Source organism: Pollicipes pollicipes, unplaced genomic scaffold, assembly GCF_011947565.3.
Source record: "Pollicipes pollicipes isolate AB1234 unplaced genomic scaffold, Ppol_2.1 Scaffold_3094;HRSCAF=3628_pilon_pilon_pilon, whole genome shotgun sequence".
Classification (NCBI taxonomy): domain Eukaryota; kingdom Metazoa; phylum Arthropoda; class Thecostraca; order Pollicipedomorpha; family Pollicipedidae; genus Pollicipes; species Pollicipes pollicipes.
This window is the reverse complement of record NW_023596227.1, coordinates 178,314-203,231: the sequence shown is the minus strand read 5'-3', so window position 1 is coordinate 203,231 and position 24,918 is coordinate 178,314. Positions and strand designations below refer to the sequence as shown.

Here is a 24,918-nt window from a genome sequence, read left to right as displayed (position 1 = left end):
TGTAAATATATATATATATATATATACGTGCATATATATATATATATATAATATATATATTATATAATGATATATATATATGTATACACATATATATATATATATATATATATATATATATATATATATATATATATGTATATATACATAAATATGGGACAGATATTACCATTACTATTTTGTATATATACATATGTACAAACTAGTATATATATACACTTTTATTATAGTAATATCTATTATATTTAAGTGTGTTATATATGCACATGCTATATATATATATATATATATATATATATATATATATATCATTACAACCGCTGTAATTGCGTTCCTATGCACACAAGTTTGTCATCAGTGTGGGCCCGGTCACCTAGCCGATCTGCTCGCCGAGCACTTGAATAACTGCAAGCGTGATTGTGTGTGTGTGTGTGTTGTGTGTGTGTGTGTGTGTGTTGTGTGTGTGTATGTGTGTGTGTGTGTGTGTGGGTGTGTGTGTGTGTGTGTGTGGTGTTGTGTGTTGATAGATAGCGTCGTGTGATGGTGCTCTGTGTGCGTGTACGTGTGATGTGTGTGTGCGTGTGAGTGGTGTGCGTGTGACGTGTGCGTGTGCGTGTGCGTGTGCGTTGCTGGGTGTGGGTGTGGGTGTGGGTGGGTGGGTTTGTGGGTGTGGGTTGGGTGGGGGTTTGGGTGGTGGGTCGGTGTGGGCGTGTGTGGGTGTGTGGGTGTGGGTTGTGGATGTGGATGTGGGTGTGGGTTGTGAGTGGGTGTTTTGCGCGCGTGTGTTATTGTGTTTGGACTTATTGGCTTAACATTGCACGCCATCAAAGTGATGGTCGCAGGTCAGTTACTCAGGTAGGGGAGACTTGAAATGTTCATGCCGGACGAGAAGGCAAAGTTCAAAGATGAATTTCCCGTATGTCCTGGCGTGACTGGCATTCTAACAAAAGGATGACGGGGGAAGTTCCCATTCGACGGCGAAGATCATTCGCCCATTGGGCCTAAATTGAGCGGCGGCTAATCCGATTTGGCGAACAGGGCAAACACTCACCGCCTTTTGCGCAAGTTTGGATCTTACGCTTGAAGAAATGGCGCATGAGCGTGGTTTTCAGAAGATGTTATGGATCTTCCGGAACCGATGATGGAAATGTCGCAGGAGGCAGCGGAAAGTTACACTTCTCACGCACTGCGGCTGTGTTCGGTGGCTAGGAGGTGCTGGTTGTCCAGAACGTGTGCCAACTACATATGCACTATGGGTATATATATATCTATATATATATATATAGATATATATATATGTGTGGGTGGTGGGTGTGGTGTGGGTTGTGGGTGTGGGTGTGGGTGTGGGGTGGTGTGGGTGTGGGTGTGTGGGGTGTGGGTGTGGCTGTGGGTGTGGGTGTGTGGGTGGGTGTGGGGTTGTGGGAGTGGGTGGTTTGTGGGTGTGGGTGTGGGTGTGTGGGTGGGTGTATATATATATTGCGGCGTCGACCATATCAACGTGTACACTACCAATAAGACAAAACGAAGCCAAGGGGCCCAACCTGTTCGATGAACCATGTTGTCTTTATACTCACTCATTTTGCCTTCGTACTCCGCATTGTCCGCACACTCCATCTCACGTCACCAGCGGACCACTAGTGGCGGATTTTTGCCTCCACTTCTGTTGGCCTGCAATAGCAGACAAACAAAGCGAGACAGCAGTCTGAAATTTGCAATGCCTTTATATAAGCAGTCAGCGAGACCAGACCAAACCAGGCCAGGGACAAGGATGTGGTGGGTCATACCATGTTATGTGGTATAGATGTTGTAATTCTTCTCCCACTGAAGAGCTAGTTTATTGCACACATTATTGCCCATAACAAGAATCATGGCCGTATAGGTAATCAATACACAATAGAAACACTAATTGGACATGGTCTGGCCGGTATTTCACACAGTTATTTTTGTCCTGTGTTACTACCGCAAGCAACATTCCTTAAAGTCATGTTGAGACTCAATCTCATTCACTCAGCTACGTTTAATCACTCTCAATGCCGCTTATACAATGCACATAATTGGGACCACTCAACCGGAAGTAAGCAAAAATTGTACATACACTGCACACTTTGCATTGCGCAGACATTTGTGCGTACACTTTTGGTCGAGTGCGTAAGTCGCATAAGCGTATTTCAAAGACGAGCAGCCCCGGAAAATCACTACGCTACTCAACTTTCTTTCGATTTCACCAATGAATAATTGTTCTGAGTTATCCCAATTTCTTTCCCTTCCAATCATCATTGCAAGGACAGACCCTATTCTGCTTATTCGTGTTCGATGGATCACACGTTTACCTATCGTTATTACGAAGCCGTCGACACTTGGCAAATCGCTGAATAAAAACCAGTTTGTAACATTTATGTTAGCCGCTTTGCTACACTATTGTTTTATATGTCAAAAACTTATTTAACAGATATGTGTACTTTCGGACAGTACTAAAAGAGGTGTGTGAGCGTTTCTACAGTCACTCCGTAGAACGAGCATTCATTCGTCTGTGCTATATGCATTACGCATATCAACCTATTTGTGCTGGAAATATTCGTGTTATGATTAAGTATGTGAGAACAATAAGTGTGATGAGCTGATGCCATTTAAAAATTCTCTTGACGCTCCGATAATGTGGTGGCCAATGTCGCTTTTCAATGCTCTGTGATCTTCTGATCCGCTGCTGCGTGTCTTTGCGCTGGTAATGTCATGAATACGTCATATGCGTGTCTGGAGAAATCATATTCGTTCATTACGCCGCTTATCTTGAAGGAAATGCCTGGATTATTTACTTCCATTCTGTCAGCACAATTACGCAGACTACGCAGGAGGCATCGCACTTACGACTCATAGCACAGGCCTGTAATCTTTATTTAAAGTGATCAGGAATATCCTTTTTTGAATACAACTGACTGGTGGAACATTTAACAGACCACAATGCTGCTACAAGTGAGATCGGTGAAGGACATCCCCGTAGTGTGATTGGTAAAGGACCTCCCTCAGTGTGATCGGTGAAGTCTTCTCCGAAGTGTGATCGGTCAAGGACCTCTCCGAAGTGTGATTGGTGAAGGACCTCCCCGAAGTGTGATCGGTGAAAGACCTCTCCGGAGTGTGATCGGTGAAGGACCTTCCTGAAGTGTGATCGGTGAAGGACCACCCCGAAGCGTGATCGGTGGGGGACCTCTCCGAAGTGTGATCGGTAAAGGACCACCCCGAAGTGTGACCGGCGAGGAACCTCTCCGAAGTGTGATCGGTGAAGGGCCTCTCCGGACTGCGATTGGTGAAGGATCTCTCCGAAGTGCAGAGCACTCGGACACTGGACCCAACGCTCTGACTGAGAGCATATTTGGAGCCTCGACTTTGCAACCTACAATCTTGACTTAGTAATTTGCCTGTTGGCTTCAAAACGCTGGTCTTGAGAGCGTCGAGTGCTGTCTTACCTGCCGTGGGTAGCTTCGCCATCCCCCCAGCCGTTGGTACCTTCGCCATCTCCCGACGCTCCAGTCTGACCAGCCGTTGGTACCTTCGCCATCTCTCGACACTCCAGTCTGACCGACCGTGGGTACCTTCACCGTCTCCCGACAGTCCAGTCTGAACTGTCTCTCCACTCTAGTTGCCTGTCTCCCGACACTCCAAGCTGACCTGCCATGTGCACTTTCGCCATCTCCCGACACTCCAGTCCGACCAGCCGCTGGTACCTTCGCCATCTCCCGACACTCCGGTCTGACCTGGCGTGGGTACCTTCGCCGTCTATCGACACTCCAGTCTCTGTTCGTCTCATCATGTCGTCTGACCTGAACCTATGTTAAGAGCGAATTACGGAGGGATACAGTACCGCCCATTCAGGGCGACACTAAAATGCTGATGCGCTCAGCAGAAAGTGTTGACGGACTAAAAATAATATTTCGTGTCACGATTGCTAGGAAGGGCGCCTTTCGACGTGGCGTAGTCAGTTCACCGAAGGCGAGCAAGCATGGAGCGTGTGGGTCATCGACGTTGTGCCCACAGGCAACAAAGCTGAGAGCTGTTCAGTGCCCATCAGAGTTAACATCAAAGCTGCTCGTGTGCTAAAAAGACCTTCACTTATTCAGGTAACAACAAAAGGTGCACCAATCAAGGTGCCATAGTTGCTTTAACAGAGACTGTCATGCAAAGAGGGCGGGGATTTTTATTACGTGCCCTGGTGAGCATCTCAATCAGATCCTTTCCATTTGTGAATGCTGACATGCTAGAGAAAAGCGCCTTTCTCTGTTGTGATTGTGGCAAACAGGACACCCCTCCATGAAGTGTAGTCAATTTGCGGGAGATGGCGCCGTCTGGAACATGCGGGTCACGTGTGTCTTGACCCACGCGGTCCACGCTTATTTTCCTGTGGTGAATCGATTGTGCCGCTTCAGATAGCGACGTTTTTGCAAGCGTGACAGGGTCGGCTGGTCGTTGAGGGTGTCAGTGTTTTCTCTTTAGCGCGTCAGCATTTTTGATGTTCTTTTTGCGTCTGCCCGATAGCCTGATTTGCCGCATCTTGTGCGATCTGTTTTATCTTGCTTGTGATCGTAGCAGTTCATGGAATTGAGCTGTCCGCAGTGGACTCTACCAGAATCGTCATGAAGCATGAAGAGCATGGCTGATATTTTTGTCCGATTATCTGCACTCATCTACGCTAATTGTAACCTAGCTGACGGAGTTTCAACTTGACTGACATTTACCTGGGATTCACCTGGGATAAATTGCGCTGTTTACCACGAGGGAGGAGAAGTGACAATCACTGATGGGGATTCTCACAGCCAACATGTCCAAGCAGTCCTTGCGTCCAAGCTGTGGTGGTCGCGGTCGGTGACACGGTGTCTGGCTTGTATCGGGCAGGCGCCGCGGTCGATGACACGGCGTCTGGCTTGTATCGGGGAGGCGCCGCGGTCGATGACACGGCGTCTGGCTCGTATCGGGCAGGCGCAGCAGTCGGTGACACGGTGTCTGGCTCGTATCGGGCAGGCGCCGCAAACGGTGACCTGGTGTCTGGCTCGTATCGGGCAGGCGCCGCGGTCTGTGACATGGTTTGTGTCGGGCAGGCGGCGCGGTCGGTGATACGGTGTTGTGTCGGGCAGTCATCGCGTTCGGCGACGCGGTGTCCGGCGCGTGTCGGGCAGACGTCGCGGTCGGTGACACGGTGTGTGTCGGGCAGGCGCCGCGGTCCCACGGCCCGGGCATGGTCATTATGTCAGCGGAGCGGCTGGCGGCCCGGCACAAGGCGGAGCTGAACGGGCCCGGCTCGAGCCCGGCTGTGCAGGCGGCCGGCTCGCCGACCCCCGCCGCGCCCGCCGACTCGCACATCCTGCACGGCCACGCCGACGAGTCGCCCAATCACATCGTCTACAACAAGGTACGGGCATAGCAGGGGGGGGGGGGGGAGCTGATTTTCATGAATTCGGCTCTAAATCGCAGCATTTCATGGACAAAACGGCATTTACCCTCACGTCTTCGCCCAGCCCCTAAGGCGAGGTGTAGCTAGGTGACTAATCCAGGTGCTTAGCACCTGAGCACTGTCAGCCAGGACTCTTAGTACTGTTCCAATTGGCCGCGAGGAGTGTCAGTGGGCGACGTCATTAACTCAGTCATTGGTCGCAGTTTGTGGGATGACATCCCTTAACGCGCGTCCACCAGATGGAGCGAATAGTGGAGCGGATGCAAAATGAAAAGGCGGGTGTTCCGGTGCGAACGGTGAAGTCGTTCCTGTCCAAGATTCCGTCGGTCTTCGCTGGAGCAGACCTGATTGCGTGGATGCTGAAGAACCTGGACGTCGACGATCAAGGTGAGTTGGAGCCGCCCATTCCTCGTTGTTACACTAGTTAGGCCGTTCTCTGATCTATTGCTGACTACATGCAAGCACCTTCTGTTTATACGGAAATCTAACAAGCAATGGGTAAGAAGGCCAGCAGTGTATGTGCCCAAGAAGTGTGCGCCTATTCAGCAATGCAGGATTATTGACTATATTTCTGGAGGATTGATGGACAGAATTATCGTGGAGTCACGTTTTCAACGGTTGATAACATTGCAATGCAACTATCTGCACAATAAAGTCAGGCTGTCATTATGGGTGCACTGCTGTGCCAGCGTCTGAGAATGGGTCACTGTCATGTGGGGAGTACCCTGGGACAAAAAGGGCTATAAATTTAGTCAAGAATATATGTCATGTGAGCTATTGAGATGAAGGTGAGAAATTTGGCCGCTGCGCTTAAAAGCACGCTTTCGAACTCCTCATCGAAAAGCGAGTCATAACTATGCATTCATTATGTTCGTTATGGATTCCGGAATTCATCGCACGTTTCTTTCTGATGACTGACTTAAATTGCCAGCACGTGTTCGTCTATTTTCGGTAGTTCGCTTCGCCTGACGCTCTAACAGATCAACAGGAAAGCGTGAGCCGCTATAAAAAGCGTTATCGCATCAAAGCCAAAGTCAGTTCACATAGCATCTCCACCCAAGTCACGTGTCATAGAAGGCGCAAAGATATTACACATTTTGCTGTTCTGCTGTGTGGCGGCAGAATTGTGTGTTAAAACAAGTCCTCAAAGACGGGCCCCGGTCTGTGGAGTTCTCGCACAGTCATCTACGGGATGGATTGGTGATACCAACATCGGCACTAACTAAGCGCGGAGCTTATCGGTGCGTAGATGCGCTTGTCTGCAATTCCCGGCATTTGTGAATGCCGAGATTCAGAATTGCCAATTTTCTGCCGGTGACCGCGGAATCTCGAGGTCAAAGACATGTGAAATATGTTATTAATGATTCAATGTTCGGTCAAATATCGACATCGTTCTAATGGTTAAATGCCCGCGCAAACGCCGCACTTGTCGTCAGAAAGGAAACCAAAATATCAGTCCGCAAATACCTACAGCTACATGCGTCATAATTGCAGCAGAAACGTTAGACAGTTTCAGAAGTCCTGAAAGCAAGGTTTCGAATAGCAGATCGGCAAACGCTTAACTTTTGGTTTCCACTACTAGTGCCTTGTCGGTTTCACATTTATGTTGCTCAGAGCTATCCTTTTATGCTCGTGTTTTGGGCATGTGTAGCCACCCCAACATATCTCAGCGCAATATATTTCACGGATGGAAGTTCAACTTGTCTCACTGTTATCATTCACCTGGTAAGCGTTTTCTCGTTATACTGGTTTTCGCCTTCACCACTGTAATTCAGGAACCACCGCTGAAGCTACAATATCTGGATACTTCTTTGGTTGATTAACGTGACAGACTGCTCAACGCAAAACAGAGATAGCTCAGGCGTTCAGCCGTACAACTGACGTCCATAGTAGCGTTTCTGTAGGAGAACGTCCGCTAGCTGCGTTCAATCGAGTCGCTCGGGACCGGGGCTCCATCTCGGGCAGCGGCTGAGACTGGGGCTCTGCAGCGGTCGGCGCAGTTGGATCCGTGCCTGTTATGTCTGTCCCCACTCATCGTCAGCAGACGGTAGAGCTGCTCAGACCAACAGAACCGGTCACCAGTCTCGGTCTTCCAAACAAGCTCTGCAGTGGGTCAGCCGCACACAATGCCTGCCTATCTGCCTGCCCGCAAGCTGTATTTTTGGGGCGACCACTTCATACGGTATTTTGGAGGAATGTAGCTCTTGGGATTATGCTGAGGAAGATAGGCCAAAATATTATTGGTCACGTCGAAAGCGAGGGCGCGGCGCGCTGGGAAAGAAGCGAGAATCCAGGGCGCCGCAGCACCAGTTCTCCGCCTCCCCCCCCCCCCCCCCCCTCCCTCCCCGGATCGCTCCATGCCTTCCGGACGTCTGCGGCTGCCACCGACTCGTTGGTGCTAGCTTCTCACACCGGGTGACGGCGAGCATTCCGCCGGATGGCTGCAGGCAGGTGGCTGCAGCTGGAGGCAGACATACCGCCGGGGCAGCCGGCGGCGGGCGGCCGGGATCGGTCGCGCCGCGCTGCCCGCCGCCCGCCGCCCGGACGCTCGGGGCTTTCGGCCAATAGCTGCCCATACTGCACCGCCGCGTCAGCTGATGGCGGCGGGCGACCGTCCGGGGAGGGGTCACCGGGCCTTGCCATTGTGGGCGATGACGTCCGCCTGCCAATACCGGCCGGCGGGCGGCACCGGGCAGCCGTCATGGAGGCCGGCATCGACCGGTCTCTGGGGTGCGGCGGATGGCGACACCAGGGATCAGGCAAGGGGTGCGGAAAAAGCGTCGCGCCGCGCGCCTGTTTTGCGCCGGTTATAATGAGCTGAAATGGGATCCGGCGCGCGGGCGCCGGCTGCGAGCGGCCACCGGGTCCAGGTGCCTGCAGGCAATGCGATCGGTCGATGGCTGGGGTACAAACACGTCGTCTGGGAAATAGACCACGGGCTCAGTTCCGTTTTGCAATCACCGATGGTTTCGCAGTGTGAGGAGGAGACGTGGGGTTCGGGTCGAATCGGAAGCCTGGAAGACAAACACGTGGATGATGGCTAGGTAGTTGGCGAAAAACACGTCATTTCTGCCAGGTGCCGCGTGCGATAGCGTGTCTAACGTCTCCGGTGCGTCTGGCGCCGGAGACGTCGTCGTCGTCGGCACCGGATGTCCTGCTTCCGCCGCGATATCGAGCAAAGGGGGCCCGCTTAGAAGACCGTAATGATGAACGAAATGGCCTCGGCAACCGACCCGCTCGTAAAACATCAATCCTAAAGTTATGTCATCAAGGGAAACTCTGTCGTATGGCCGTTAAGGACCCACGAACCGTTGGTGGCTGACCCCCAAACCCTACTGCCACTTTGGTCCGAATCGGGTTTTGTGTGCGCTGCGTTGGGAGCAACACTTCCAAAGGGGGAGTACTACATACCCAACGGGATAGATGCATACCTTCCGAGGGAAAGGGGGTGGCCAGACGAATACACCGCTATGCGATAGCTCATGTAATGCCAACAAGATATTCTAAGGTCGTTTTGTGTTCAGGGCCATATTCAACTAAGGTCAAGTTACATGTTTTCTCATCGACCAGGTTTTTCTCAATAACGCATTGTCAGTTTTTTCTGCGTGAGGTTGTATGCCTTTTACGCTACAAGGATTGCACTTTATACATAATTCACACTGACCTTTGAAGCAGTGTTGTTTTCCTTGAACGACAACTAGCTTGTAGCAGCCGTCGGTGGTGTTTGAAGCAGTGTTGTTTTCCTTGAACGACAACTAGCTCGTAGCTAGCCGTCGGTGGTGCCAGAACCAATTTCAACAAATGCTCAATTTCATTTCGAACCTAACTGAGCAGTTTTGAAGCATGTTTGAGTCATGAAGCATGAAGAGTGTTTGAAGCAGTGTCGTTTTCCTTGAACGACAACTAGCTTGTAGCAGCCGTCGGTGGTGCCAGAACCAATTTCAACAAATGCTCAATTGCATTTCGAACCTAACTGAGTGACCGTGTTGATCTTCCTGACGTTACTGTGCCGTGTTTCGTTACGATTGTTGTGCTGATCGAATGAGTGTGTTAGGCTAAACGTCGACGAAAAAGGGGCATGCAGAAACATCAGTTTTCAAGACCACGCGGCGTCCGCGAGATCGCTATCATTGCATAATAGATTAAGTTAATTGTTACCACCTGGAGCTTCGTAAACGGAATTAAAGTGAGAAAGGCCAGATGAGACCGACGAATACCGCCAATGGTGCACAGTGTTTCGAATGCGGGCCTGTAGATCAAGCTAAGTTAGAACCATTTGCTGACTTTCGATGTCCTTTGTCACTCGTAGGTGAACAAGCGACGCTGCTGGAAACGAAATAAATAAAGTATATCTATGATGACCTAAAGATGTCGTAGGAAAGTGAGGGAGTGACGTCGCTTGATGAGCAACCAGGAAGACCACAGGAAGACCTCAGGAAGACCTAGGGAAGACCTCAGAAAGATCACGTTACATCGCAGCGCCGGGAATCCTTATGTTCGTCCACGTGCTGGTCCGATATGCTCATGCTCAAAATACTCTAGCTAATTGATCCGATGTGACCCGGACTTGAAGATTTCAGGGCAAACGTTAAACTGATTAAGCAAAAATCCCAACATTTCAAAATGCTAGCGTAGAAACATTTTTCCAGCCATCCCCGGAAACTTCATGGGGGATACCTACTTCCATCGGTACGAGGGATGACATATATATATATATATATATATATATATATATATATATATATATATATATATATATACAATCCTATATATATATATATATATATATATATATATATATATATATATAGGATTGTTGTGCTGATCGATTCTTTGGACGTCTCGGAAGGCTGATTATTTGCAACTTGAAAGCTCAATATATCTTCTTAGAATGCAAGCGCAATCTCCTCGGTGTTGCTGGGCGCTCAAGCCGTATACTTCCTCGGTCACTCAGCGCTCAACCCATCAAATGCCGGGGGTTGTCCCAGCTGGGTTGTTGACCGTAGTGCCACACCCTGGGCGCGGGGCTTTAGTGACCCCAGTGACTGGTCAGCAGGAGAATGCAGTAGGGCGTGGCGACCTGTTTCGTGGCAGCAACCATTGTTTGCATTCGGATAAGCTGGCAATTACGTTGGAGTTTTCGGTTCGCGCAAGGGTTAAATATAAGTACAAATACAGACTGCAGCTGCCTGGAAGTCAGGTGGATTTGCAGTCATGAAACCAAACACAGCACTGTGCCAAATATTTAGTTCTTTATTTATTTTGAACATTTTTTTTGGAACGTGTCACGGTGACACCCCCTGCCTGTCTAGCGGTGCTTAAGTGACGCCTTGTTTCAGCCGAGGCGTCGTGTGGCCGTGTCACTGAAGCACCCTCTGCCTGTCTAGCGGTGCTGAAGTGACGCCCTGTTTCAGCCGAGGCGTCGTGTGGTCTTGTCACTGTGGCACCCCTTGCCTGTCTAGCGGTGCTGAAGTGACGCCCCGTTTCAGCCGAGGCGTCGTGTGGTCTTGTCACTGTGGCACCCCTTGCCTGTCTAGCGGTGCTGAAGTGACGCCCCGTTTCAGCCGAGGCGTCGTGTGGTCTTGTCACTGTGGCACCCCTTGCCTGTCTAGCGGTGCTGAAGTGACGCCCCGTTTCAGCCGAGGCGCTGCACCTCGCTCACCTCATGGCTGCGCACGGCTACCTCTTCCCCATCGACGACCACACGCTGACCGTCCGGAGCGACGGCACATTCTACCGCTTCCAGGTGGGGCACGAGTCCCGTGCGCTGGTCTGTGTTTTACCGCGAAGGTGACCGGTGTGGGTTCTACCGCAGGGTATCGGCTTGAATCCGTGGGCTCTCAAACGGAGATTTGTCACCAGGAGGCTGCACAGGAGGCAGGAAGTTCCGCATGAAGGGCATGCTTGGGCTAATTTGTTTTTTCGGATGAACTATTTGAGTGAGAATTGTGCACTGGGAGCAATACAACCAAGCCCGTTAGTGCCGCCCCCGCCATAGCTTACCTCCTTCTTCGAACTGGTCAAGTCTTGGTCCTTTGCCTTCGCTCAAGGCACATGAAATCTCTAGCTTACTGACGTAAACGGGATATCGAAAAGACGTAGATTATCCGGCGTCGTCTAAATATTCTCCTACAACCATATTCCTCGCCACGATGTTTCTGCTCAAGCGACACATTTGTGGAAGGCATCTGGTCAGCGCCACATGAGCTGCCTTGCCATTTGGTCCTGGGCGGCAGAGATCCTGCACGGCACATAATGTGCATGACCCATAGGCTGGTGACGTAACTCAATTTCGTAAGCCATGTTGACCGTTTTACGCGCAACATTGACTCTCTTTGATACTTTCTTGTCGCGATGGTGGGCGGCAATCCTTACTGGACGGCGGGCGACTGTGCTCCTCGGCAAGGTCTCTGAGCACCATTCGACATGAAGGTACTCGGTTTCCATTCACTTCATTGCCGCCTCTTAGGTGCTATCATTTGTTATTGTTTCTGTATTTTGGGAACGTTCGCCGGTATCGCATACATGAGACGAGAGACATCGGCCATCGGTTCCAAATTCCCTCTTCCGGCAGGCCGCATCATAAGCTGAAAGTTTGTTTGCACACCACCCACTGACGCCCACAACTCACCAGCAGAGCACGGTCCCCGCGCGCACTCTTCTGGCCGTCGGACGAGCGGAGACATCTCCTTATTAGGAGTGGCCAGCAACAGCGCAGTCACGTGACGTGGCGTGCTGGCGCCGGCGGGGGGTATTTGCCGCGCGGCCTAACGTGAGCCGAATGGCGTGGAAATGCACAATATCGCGTGGCTGGTGGCCATCAGGCCGGCGGGGGCGAGCGCTGCCAAACGAGCGTTGGCCGACGCGGCGCTGCTGTCCCAGGCATGGGCCGTCGGCCGTCAGCGCCAGGACAGCCGCCAGCAGGCGCCGACCGGCCGGCTCGAGTGCAGGCTTCAGCGCTGGCGGCGGGTGGCCTGGGGCGGAGAGCTCGTGATGGATGTGCTGACACAGATGCAGGGTCATGACCTGACATGGATATTCAGGATCTGTCCCGAATATCCGGGCTAGATCCTGAATACTCCTGACCCGCCCTGAATGTACCAGCCTGGAATATCCACGGGTATTCCGGGGCTGATATTGAAGATAAATGTCCTGGACGGATATCCGGATAGACGCCACTGGAGTGGATATCACGTGACAAAGCGCTCGGTCCGAACTGGGCCGAGAAATGGGAAACTGGGAAACTGTCGGGCCCACCTCAGGGAGGTGGGCCCGACATGCAGCATGTCGACTAGTTGTGGATGTCATCGGAGCAGGGACACAACGTTTGCACATGGATAATGGAATGGGCCTGTGAAATTCTGAGACAGACACGTCCGCCGTAATTGTCCACTGCCTTTTACCGCTTGAACAGGTGGTCAATGACAGGAGCTGGGCAGGGTCGTAACGTTTGAAGTCCCTCCCCCCCCCCCCTAGATTTGGGAAAGTGACACGGTGCTACTGTACTCATCCTTGGGCAATGCTCCATGAAACAGCTCCTTACCAGGAGTCTTTTGGCACCGCGGAAAACCGCAGCAGACGAGGGCGCGCTCTAATGTGCCATATATGCCATACTCGACCAGTACCAGGTATGGTACCGCTGAATTTTTACGGACATGTGTTGCTTTATGAGCATTTAATGAGAGTATGCACATGAAGGTATGGTGCATTTTCTCGCATATGAGGGAAGCCAAAAAAGCGAGAAAATGATTTTTGTGGCACTACTACTTTGAAGACGCTTCGTCCGCATAAGAGATGTGTGGTTATATCTCATGTTATTGTGAGCGATGTCGCCTCATTCGACATAGTTCATCAGGTGTCTTCTAACCACATTTTTTCCATTTCAGACACCGTATTTCTGGCCGTCCAAGTCCTGGGAGCCAGAAAACACGGATTACGGTACGTCCACATTTGTCCGCGCCATGATGCCATGTTATCGGACCTCGTCGTCCATCACCTATATTGGCGTACCTATAACACCGATAGAACGCGCCTGCGCCTAACCCTTACAGTTTGATTGAATTCGCAAAGCACAAAACGTACTGGAAATGTATTCCTGCGACCAATTCATGAGTTTCTATGCTTACATCACCATACATCCATGAATTAGTTGGATACATTAATGATCATTAGCAAGCGCCACCTCTGCTTCCATCATCATTATGGCTCATACGGCAGCCAGCCGACCGCACTGGAGATGGGACGATCCTCTCCAGTCCCCCGAGTTCGGGCGTCCACTGGAGCTGGGACGATTCTCTCCAGTCCTCGAGTTTGGGCGTCCACTGGAGATGGGACGATCCTCTCCAGTCCCTCGAGTTTGGGCGTCCACTGGAGATGGGACGATCCTCTCCAGTCCCTCGAGTTTGGGCCGTCCACTGGAGCTGGGACGATCCTCTCCAGTCCTCGAGCTCGGGCGTCCACTGGAGCTGGGACGATCCTCTCCAGTCCCTCGAGTTTGGGCGTCCACTGGAGCTGGGACGATCCTCTCCAGTCCCTCGAGCTCGGGCGTCCCGGCCAGCGTTCGGCCAGCGACTGACTGTCTCGATGAACAGCACGTTCGCACTGCAGCTGTTGGCGCAGCTGATAGGAATGGGCCGCACTCTGGAGCCGTTATACTCGCACCAGTCTTCCAAACGCAGCGTTCACGCTGGAACGCACGGTGGCCCGAGCATGTCGCGCCGGAATGGCTGGTCACGCAGCGCAGGTTGTACTTCTGTACTATGCTGGGTTGTTGCCCAGTACATGTCGTATGGATGACTTGAAGTCGCCAAGCACGGCTAAGTATGGTGGGAAGTCCAGCCTACCGTCTGAGAAGTCCAGAGTGATACTGTGGCTGTCTTTGTGTCGTGCTTGCTGAGATGTGACCCGGAAACGGTGTCCCACAAGGATGCGTGGGAACTGTTGAATCAGGAAATTCTTGGAATACTTCTGACGCTTCTGACACATGGAGCACATTATTTTCGTCTCCGTATAGCACATCTTACTTTCTGGAAGAGTCGAGGCATGTCTACCGTCGCGCCAGGCTCGTGACGGACGCGATCGGCGGGCTCAGGTCCCCGAACAGGTGGGACGCCATAAACGCGTGGACGCACGCTGTGCGCCGCAGTGCTCACTTGAGATCTCCGACGAGGCCAACGAAGACCAGCGCAGGCCGGGCCTGGGCTGGCGGCCGGGTCGGCGGTCACACAGCCGAACATGGGCTGCTCGGGCGGGTCAAGCTGCCCCGTTTCTTCTGTGCGGCCCCCGCCCGCTCCGTTGATTGCTTTCCTTTCCACTCCTGTCAGATGCTTCTCAGCTGCTCGGTGGACCTGTTGACCTGACCTGACCTAGCTGCTCAGCCTGCGGCCCCCGCAGGCGGCGCTATCAGTGGTCTGGCGTCTCTGGGCTGTCATGCAGAACTGGGAGGAGGCGACAGGCCGTCACAGAGTATGAAGAAGTCTGGCGTTCAGGCGGCGACGAGTCGGACATCAAGCGAGATAATGATCTTATTGGCTGCCTGCTGAGGAAGTGCTCGGCTCGCCGCGGTCTGTCTGTCTTCGGCGCAGGCCGGGGATACAGGCTGTCAGGCATGACCTGGGGTCTAGCTATGGCGAGCACGAAAGCAGTGTTACCACGGATGACAAGTTAAGGAAGATGGCTCACGCACAAAACAGGAAGAAAGGCATTGAAAGTAGCGTCAGGATTCTTTACAATATTTTTGTTAAGGGGGGGGGGGGGGCAAGTCTTGTGTCCGGCTGGGGAGGGGGCTAGAGGAAACATTAGCCAGTTTAGGGTAGGCCAGTCGACGGGGGGGGGGGGACCGGGGCCAATGAAATGACGTCTGGGTTATTGCGGGCGGGATGTCACCAGATGTACGTGAAGGATAGCTCAGATCACACGGACACTTGTCCCTCTTCTTACGAACAGATACAAGGCACTACAGCTCGTGAGCAGTACTTGTCTAGGGAAGAAAATGTTTATTTACTTATTTGGTGGAGAAGCAGTTTCCAACACCTATGGGCCATGACTTGAGCTTGTGGAGCCATTCCTTGGAAGAGGAACAACAGTTTTGCGTACCCTTCATACACATTTTGTGGGAGCCCTCCCACAATGAGCCCAGGCTCAACTTGCATTGGTGTCGATTATCCATCGCACTTCAGCTGCCGCGTCTACGCAGGCAAACGCGTCCTCTAACTCCCTCCTCTCATCCGGGGACACGACTGGCTCCACGGGCAGTGACTGCCGCCTGTCAGTCCCGGGCAACTGCCTCTGGACGTTCGTACCTGTTACTGAACGTGGCAGATGCTCATACACTGCACGAATCAAAGCAGTCTCCGTGGAAAGACGTGATGTCACACAATTAGGCTTAGACATTTTTAAGCAGAGTCTAGGAAAACCTGATAATCGCAAACAATGCTTTTTGTCTGGAACTTTTGTCACGAAGGCTGATTGGCGTGAAATGCTTTAGAACTTTTAAAGCTGTTTCAGAAAAGCTGGTTTGAATATCAATTCTCTTCGGGCGGAAAGTATCATCATAAGCCTGGTTGGTGAGAGGATTGGTAGACCCTGTGGCCATTTCATCTCAATTTGAGCTCAAAGGTACGGAACGATAACCGCCACGTAAGTTGTTTACATGAAGTCCAATGTCGCTGTTTTATTTCCATTTATTTTGCCAAGTCGGCCCCGATGCTAGAGAAACAATTTCCAGAGATGGAGTCTTGGCATGACAGCAAGCGACATTTGCGTGGACGAATAGGTATGACACCGCATTTCAAATACAACGAAATATGAAAGAAAATCTAGGATCAAAATAAGACCAAACTATGCCATTATAAGTCATGAATCTCGTTGAAAGTTGTTGACCTATTGAAGGTAGCCTGTGCGTCAGATGGCTGTCGCGGTATGCTTAGTCATATCCGTTCTTTCGCTTACGGCAAAAAAATCTAATGACCCCGACAATCGCTCAAACTTTACCAAAGTGGCAGAGGCACGTAACAAAACCGAACGTCCCAAAATGGCACGTACCAACAGCATGTTACAACGATAACGATGTGTCCATTGGATCCAAGAGCTATCTGCAGCGCAATTAAAATGGATCATTAAAGTGGTATTTACATATGGGCTAAAATTTTAATATTTTGAGCTTGGTTGTTTCAGTCTGACGCAATATTCCAGTTATAAGTGCCTGTCTTCATTTTCTCCGGAACCGAATCCTTGTCAAAATTTGGTGTCATCTCGGAATTGCTTGGGTAATTTCGTTTATGCATCAAAAGGACGTGATGCCGACCAGAGCAGACGAGATCCCTTAGTTTGGCATCGCCCCTCTCTCCTCTCCATGGAGGGCTGGCTCAAAGTTAAACCGGAAGCTGTCGGCTTCAGGAGCTGGCGAGTCTGTCGAGTCAAATGGGGCCGAGACGGGGTTTGATTAACATTGCTGGGTATCATGATCACCTCTTGAGAAGCAGCCATGTTGGCATTATTTCTTGCGAAGCAGATGTCACTGCACCTCAGATGGCCGTAATTTCTCCCACTGCGCCGGCCATGCGTGGGATGCTGAGACATGGCTGCCATTAAACATTGGATCCTTATGCTTACACGTTAAGCACAATACGCTCAAGCTGTGGCGTTCTCGACTATTCAGGCCAGCAAGGGAAGACTAGCCCCTTCTGCAAGGCTGCGAGACATGTGAGAAGCCGATACAAACTGGGCCCGCTCGAGGGGAACGTTTCACATTTAAAATACTGAAGCAAACATGAGCTATTGTGAAAAAGCCAACCTTCAACTGTTCGTGTACCGTCAAGTGGAAAGGACAGTGGTAGACAACACAATATCTCAATTTAGTGAAGATGCTTCGTAATATGTCATCGTTTGATTGCGTCACACCACCCTGCACAACGTTGGTTAAGAACCCGTTGGTGGCCGCCATATGTGGAAATCGTGCTTACGAACGCCAGATACGAACGACTCGACAATTACATTATTCTTGACCTTGATTGTCGCATGGCCTATGGAATGGCAGGATTTGAGTAACCCTAATATGTTGCCATGGATGCCTGGATGACCCTGAAGTAGTCGCCCAGGCACAGACTCATGCGGCAACCTGAGCTCCAGCGAAGTGCAGCTGTCTGTGACCTTTGTGGCACGGGTTCAACCCACAGCACCGATACCCCCGCACCTGGAATTATAGGTAGCCGTTACTGCTTTTGCGCATGTGCTTCCACCGAAGATCCGAATAAGGACCGTAACATACACAGGATAGACACTAAAAATAGATGATGTATAAACACGACAAAAATATGGCCAGAAATGTCGTCTTCGGCTGTCACATAACCTTTTTCCGAAGTTGTGCAAGAATCTCTGCCCATGAAATGAAGCTTTTGGAAGCCTGGTCGCCTGCTCAGTGCAGCAAGCAACAAGACCGAAGACCGTCAGGTGTGAAAATAAACCAACCTCTTTGGCATGAAACAATGACATGACATTGTGAATGCAGTTTTGCCAACGAGTTTGTAATTGATGGGTGGGTAGCTGCATACGATCTTGGTCCATGCCGTATATTCCGCTAACCTGTAAAGCCAGTGAATCTCTGCTTGCTGACTGAGGAAATGGAGGAGGCCCCTGCCCGCCGGCCGCGTTGGAGCAGGAGGAGGAGGCAGCCTCCCGGCTAGCACGGGTCGCCAACTGGGTCCATTGGCGGTGGAGCGGAAGGTGGAGGAGGCAGGCCCGTCGGCAAGCACAGGGCGGCAACTGGATTTATTGGTGGTTGAGGAGAGGGAGGAGGCAGCCCCGCCGGCTAGCACGGGGCGCCAACTGGGTCCATTGGCGGTGGAGCAGAAGGCACAGAGCGGCGGACTGGATTCAATGGCGGTGGAAGAGAAGGAGGAGGCAGTCCCCGTCGGCTAGCGCAGGGCGGCAGCTGGGTCCATTGGCGGTGGAGCAGAAGGTGGAGGAGGCAACCCCGCCGGCTAGGACGGGCGGCAGCTGGGCTCAGTTTACCAATAGCCGGCGCCATTCAATTAGCTCGGCACAGATGGGCCGATTTGCCGCGTTAGGCGTCTGTTGAGAGTTGTATTGGTCGGCGGGCGCGGCCGTCGGAGCCGGCAGATCGATTGTCGGATCCGGCGGCCGCAGTCCCGTCGCCGGTGCCGCCGCGCCGATGTGTGCCGGCCGCGGCACGGGCACTGGGAACTGGCGCCGACACGCCCGTCAATAGGCGCGGACGCGCCGCGGGCAGACACGGCCGCATTATGAACAGAGGCGTGCATATCAGATGCAGGAGCGGCCACATCGTGAACAGGTGCAAGCACGTCGTGAACAGGTTTGGCACCCTGTGAGCAGGCACGGACGTTTGTAAATGGGTACAACCACACTCTCGCCATCTCTGGTTCCTTTGCCTTTCGGCGTACGTCACACTTTCACAATACATGTAGCGACAGTACGTACCCCAGCCCTTATCCTAACCCACGCTTGTCTCGCGATTAGTGGATCTGTTTGAACAAAGTCACGATTGCTGACACTGCTTCATTCATCGAACTTTGCGCCGCATTTCGTTTCTCCAGTACGTCGATTGCGACGCAAACACAGCAGCCGTCCGAGCTAGCCTGGCCACTAAAGCAGCCGACAACAAACACGGCAGCCGTCCGAGCTAGCCTGGCCACTGAAGCAGCTGACACAAACACAGCAACCGTCCGAGCTAGCCTGGCCACTGAAGCATCTGACACAAACACAACAGCCGTCCGAGCTAGCCTGGCCACTGAAGCAGCTGACACAAACACAGCAAACCGTCCGAGCTAGCCTGGCCACTGAAGCAGCTGACACAAACACAACAGCCGTCCGAGCTAGCCTGGCCACTGAACCAGCTGACACAGACACAACAGCCGTCCGAGCTAGCCTGGCCACTGAAGCAGCTGACACAAACACAGCAGCCGTCCGAGCTGGCCTGACCACTGAACCAGCTGACACAAACACAACAGCCGTTCGAGCTAGCCTGGCCACTGAAGCAGCTGACACAAACACAGCAGCCGTCCGAGCTAGCCTGGCCACTGAAGCAGCTGACAGGACATCAAAGCGGCCGGGCCAAAACGGCGAGAAACTGAGCAAAACAGACTTTGATAACACTTTTTCTTAATCTCTGTTATAACGTGATGTAGCCATGCATCGGGCGATAGCTCGGATCTGTAGTTCTTGACATAATTGAGACATAAGTAACAGACATAATTGGCTGTCTTCTGACGCAAGTGCGCCCTGCTCCACGGCACGTTTAGATACGGCCGAGGCTATACAAGCCGACAATTTGTGCGTGCTCTCCCTTCGGAAGTTTACCAGTCCTGCAAAGCTCGACGTCGTTGGCATTTGGGCTTTACGAGGCACTCAGCTGCTGAGGCTGTAACGCGTCACCTGCCTCGTACCCTGGTAGGAGGGTCGGGCACAGCGGGAATCGAACCCCGTTTCTCTAGTCTCCCAGGCACGCAGCTTAACCAATACATTGCCGGAAGCTCGTCCTATTCAGCTAATCTTTTTGAAAAATGATGAGCAGGAAAACGTGTGCATGGCCTAAACGGAAGGGCTGCGCTTGATGTTGAGATCCGTCGTTTTACCAAACTATGGATGCTCTCCAAAGTAAGTTGTCCTTGGCGTGTGCATCATTACTTCTCGTTAATTTTGGAATCGGTTCTACTGCTTTGCATCAGTTTAAGCGTGATTTTAAAGGACTTCGTGTCGCTCTAAGTGATGGAAGCAACTGGTTCTGCGAAGTGAGGGCCCAATCAAATTTCTAGTTTCAACGCGTGGGTCCAATTGTCAGCATTTCGAAATTCCATTCAGAAGATATTTGGAGCTACCCTTGGCTTATGATGAGGTTGGAGTGTATTTATGCAATCATAAAGGAATATGAAATAACGGTATGACCTATCATTACGATTGTTTCTTTCAATGACAGCAAAAGAATCACACCGCTATATTTTGTTCGGGAACGTAACATTCGCCAGGGCCATTCCGGGACGAATATGACAGACACATGTGTCTACAGACTGGATACTGACGCAGTATCCAGTCCACGGCGTTCATTGCGTCCGAGGTACCCAAATGCATAGGGACATGTGGTCGAGTCATTTTTACTTTGTTAGTCACTGACACGCCCAGATATTGTGACTCTATATTCATACAAGTGCGATGGATAGAAACCTCGAATTATTTCCGCCATATTTTACGTTGTAAGAGCGCACCCTTAAGCGCTCCAAACTTCAGAATGAACAGAACTTACTATAAGGATCAAGCACCTTTATGTTTTGAGGGAATCTGGTCTTTACCCCCTCCCCCCACACACGCACACGCACAAACTGAAGCCCCACTCATGCGTGAAGCATCACGCACGCGCGCACGCCCTTGACGTGCAGATGTCCCTGTCCGTGCACAGCCGTGTACCTCTGCAAGCGCACCATGCAAAACAAGACACGCCTGAGCTGGCCGACTACGAGGCCGAGAACCTGGCCCGACTGCAGAGATATTCTCCAGGAAGTGGGAGTTTCATCTTCATGCAGGTGAGATTCACGCTGGGGCGCCGGGCGCGCTCGGCCGGCGGCGGCGAGACGCTCTCGCTGGTAGACGTTTGGTTGGTGGTTGCCGGCCGTTGGTTGCCGTTGTCGGTTGCAGATAGCGCACGGTGGCACTGCACCCCGGGACAAAACGTGACCGGCCGAGCTGCACCGCTTCAGGGCATAAATTGGTTGGGTCAAAGCGGCAGGTTTTTGTCTGGCGGACATCGAGACAACACGGAATGTCGAAGGGACTGCCGCCCGGGACAGAGATTCGAGCTTAATGAGGCACGTCGCGCACCAGTTGTGGAACAAAGGCGTCGATCGTCTAACGCAGGGTGAAGTTGAAATCCCCTCATATGATTTGTTGATTTGTCCCACATGTGCAAGGTAGGGGCTCATGATAACTTCACCACACCGTTAGTTATTAGACTTCGTCCGTCGTTCTTTCTTCTTTATTGAAATTATAGAAATTATCACAGCTAGTTAAAGTGTAACGATTTCGGCAGAAACGATACGAAATGCAGCAGAATAGTAATAAAACAGTGCAAGATTTTATATAATATATCGTGATTGGGTACAAGATACTTGTATAATACATAGCAACATAATAATAAGGCACATCACTAATGAATAGGACGGGGCCATCAGAGGAGCGTCTACCGGTATCAGGCATTCCCACCGTCCAGACGCTCACGCGCACGGCGTCTCGAGCACATTCCTCCTGCCCAGCCGTGGACAGTGCGTGTGCAGTGCAGGCCAACTGAGTGGTATTCGGACCATGAGGCAGCTTACACCATAAGCCGCCCGGCCCGGCCCGGCTCGGCCGTCACGAGCTCTCATCACGGCCACCGGTGGCGGCCGCCTGCAATCTGCAACAGCACGAAGAGCAGTTCGTGGAATGTCAGCACGAATGAGCAGTTCGTGTTGTGTCAGTTTTAACGTGTTCGCTTGTAACGTGCAAGCTGTTTGAATGGGTTTAATGACCCGCAGCACTGCGATGTGGAGAGTGTGACCCTTCCCCGTTCGATTCACTTAGGAAATGAGAAACCTGCCAAATGCGGAAAAGTTGCACCACGCAGGTTGAAACCAGGCCCAGATTTCAAAAACCCGCCTTAACGTCACGAGACCTAAACCAACTAGGCGAAGAAGAGAAGCATATATTTGCATCAGAAAAGGCGCGGATCAATGCAGTATAGACGAAATATGCTGTAAGTCGGCACGAGTACCAGAGCCGACACATTGTTTGGCCCGACTGAGACGGGGAGGTCAACTGACAAGTGGACGAAGAAAATCGTCCTGGCTCAAGGCGGGCTTGTGTGCACTGTTCGACAGGTAAAACACCCCGCGACCATGCCTGGCAAAAAGGCGTGAGGCGATAGTTTTATTATGAGTCAAAATGATAAAATGGTCAAATGGATAAAATCCGTTCGTGAAGGAGATCCGGGCTTGTAGATATGCCCTGTGTCGTAAGACTATGTCCGCTGTCATCTACTACCGGGCGGTTGTTTTCGCTTGTTCATCGTGCGAGGCGGCTTACAAAGCTTACAGATACCATCATGCCAGCTCGCCGTCCCTCAGGTCAAGTCAACGCTAATGCTTGGGGCCAACAACATGCACACAAATGACGGCTTTCCGGGGCCGAGAGGGCTTATCCTTCGAGCAAATAGGGACCACACCGTTTTATTAATGTGTTTTAGTGTAAATTAGTGCAGAGAGGGGCCTACAATTCGTCACAAATCCAGAGCGAAAAGGATGACGTAACGTCAATAGCCATGCTGCATCTTCAAAATGTCATCGACCTAGCCGAAGTGATGCATGCTTTCGAGGACTGTGATGCAATGTCGATGTCAAGCGCATATTCCGTTTATTACCATCGTGAGCAAAAAGCGATCTTTTGCCGTGAAACCGCTTGATATTCCGTTGTCTTCGTAGGTTGTCGCAAGAAAATGGCAGTAAAGCGCCTACAGTATTGTTATTCTTAGCTTATCACGAATTCGTGTGTAATGCAACCACACGTGTCTGCCCTCCACGCGTTTCGATCCATGGCAAGTGGCTAATGCAACTTATTCAGGCATTTGCTAATGGGCTCATTTAGCTTCCAGCTTCACTGAGTGTTGACCCATATCTGCCCTTCGACACAAATCAGGCCATTTGTCTGTGGCCATGCAACAATGCCACGCAGCGGAGTAAATTAGTGTCCGGTCAAAGAATCGACTCGTGGTCTGCCGAATGTCCTTTTGTCGTTTGCTAGATGGCGACTGTGATACTGACGACATGTAAAATTTCGGCGTGACAAAAACTGCAATCGATAACATGGCGGACTTAAATGGCGACATGCCGAAATGGCAAGCTGCTAAATTGCGAGCTGCAAAGTTGCGGCATGTAAAAATACGCCAGCTTGGCAAAAGATTAAGCGTCGTTGGAGTGCTTAATAGTCACGTTTGAACAAATGGTGACGCAAAATGGCGACGTGTCAAAATAGCGAAAAGCAAATGACGGCACGAAAAACAAGCTTAAGCAGTAAAGGCAAAATTACGGGTTTTCCAAGACTCCATGAAATGAGCAGTTCTTATTCGATCTTTTCTGACAGCTGTGTCTAATGACAAGACTTGGTTGCCGACTAACTGCTCCCATTCCTTTCCTTCTGCGGGAACAGAGGACAGAGCCAGACTGATGTTTCGTTCACATGTTGAGCTCGTAGACCCGCAAACACACATCATAAATCTCTCAACAGAACATTGGTGCGACGCCAGTGTCTGCGGTGCCCGGACAAAAGTCGGCTCGCAGTTTTCCCACTGCTTTTGTTGACTTCATTCGACGACTTCCATATTGGCGACAGCTAGAAAAGTCGACGAACCGAAAGTCGAATCGGCTTAATGACGGACTGCAAAACGGTTACATGACAAAAGGACAACATACCAGATTTTTGAAAGGTTCAATGACCAACTGCAAAAATGGCGACATACCATACAGCTGACAAGCCAAAAGGGTGAGCTGCGAAACGGTGACACGCAAAAAAGACAACATACCAACTTGGCGAACGAGCTAATTGGTGAGGGGCTTATGGACAATGTTCCACATTTGAAGATATTGAGACAAATTTCAGATAGGATGGAAGGCCTTTCTCATGTCACCGCTCATCATCACTAACACCAAAGCCAAAGGTGGTCCTTGTATTTCGCCACTTATGCTTTCACCAATATGGCATCGATGCTGCATTAGGTCGTTTTTTAATTCACCATTTAGCTATTCGCCAATTTGGCATGTCGCCAAGTTGCAGTATCGCCACAAAGCTTCTCGCCACTTTGGTCCGAGCCAACTTTCTTGCATTTCGCCTTTTTGCAGCTCGCCATTTAGTCGTTTCGACTTTTTTGGCGCGTCGACTTTTTACACGGTGCTATTCCACAGTCGTCATTCAGCAGTCAACAAAAGGCATTCACCGAATGGAATTTTCGACTTTTTGTCCCAGAACCAAGTAAATTAGCATTTACCAGCGTTTCGAGGAGCACAAATGCATATCTTGCACTAAACGTGTATCAACTGGGGGTACCAAAACGCGACTGAACTACAAGGTATTCACTGTTGTATCTCTGTGAACTGCCAGCGTTCCGATCCACCGCACACTACTCGTTTCTGCTCAAGATACTGAGGGAAGTAGACAACTGCGCAATAAGGGCCATTATCCACTTATCGAAACACACGTAAGAAGCTTTGAAGCGTCGACATTTTCATTTGATGACGAAAGAACACTTTCATGACGCGTTTATGATGCTTCCCACGGGTGCTAATGGATTAAGTGTTATGTAAATGCCGGAAGTGTGGCGATTCACCATGTCAATACGATGTCACAGATAGGCTTGAAAACGTGTCGCGGCGGGAAGGCAATGCTTAGCGATAATTGGATGTGGCTGCATGGCCTGTTGGAAA

The 24,918-nt window shown here is 51.0% G+C and overlaps 1 pseudogene; it reads left to right on the top strand.

Moving 5' to 3' along the window:
- The first annotated feature begins 5,212 nt into the window (after positions 1-5,212).
- LOC119090854 (regulator of G-protein signaling 7-like) overlaps positions 5,213-24,918 on the top strand; it is a 30,355-nt pseudogene continuing 10,649 nt past the window's right edge.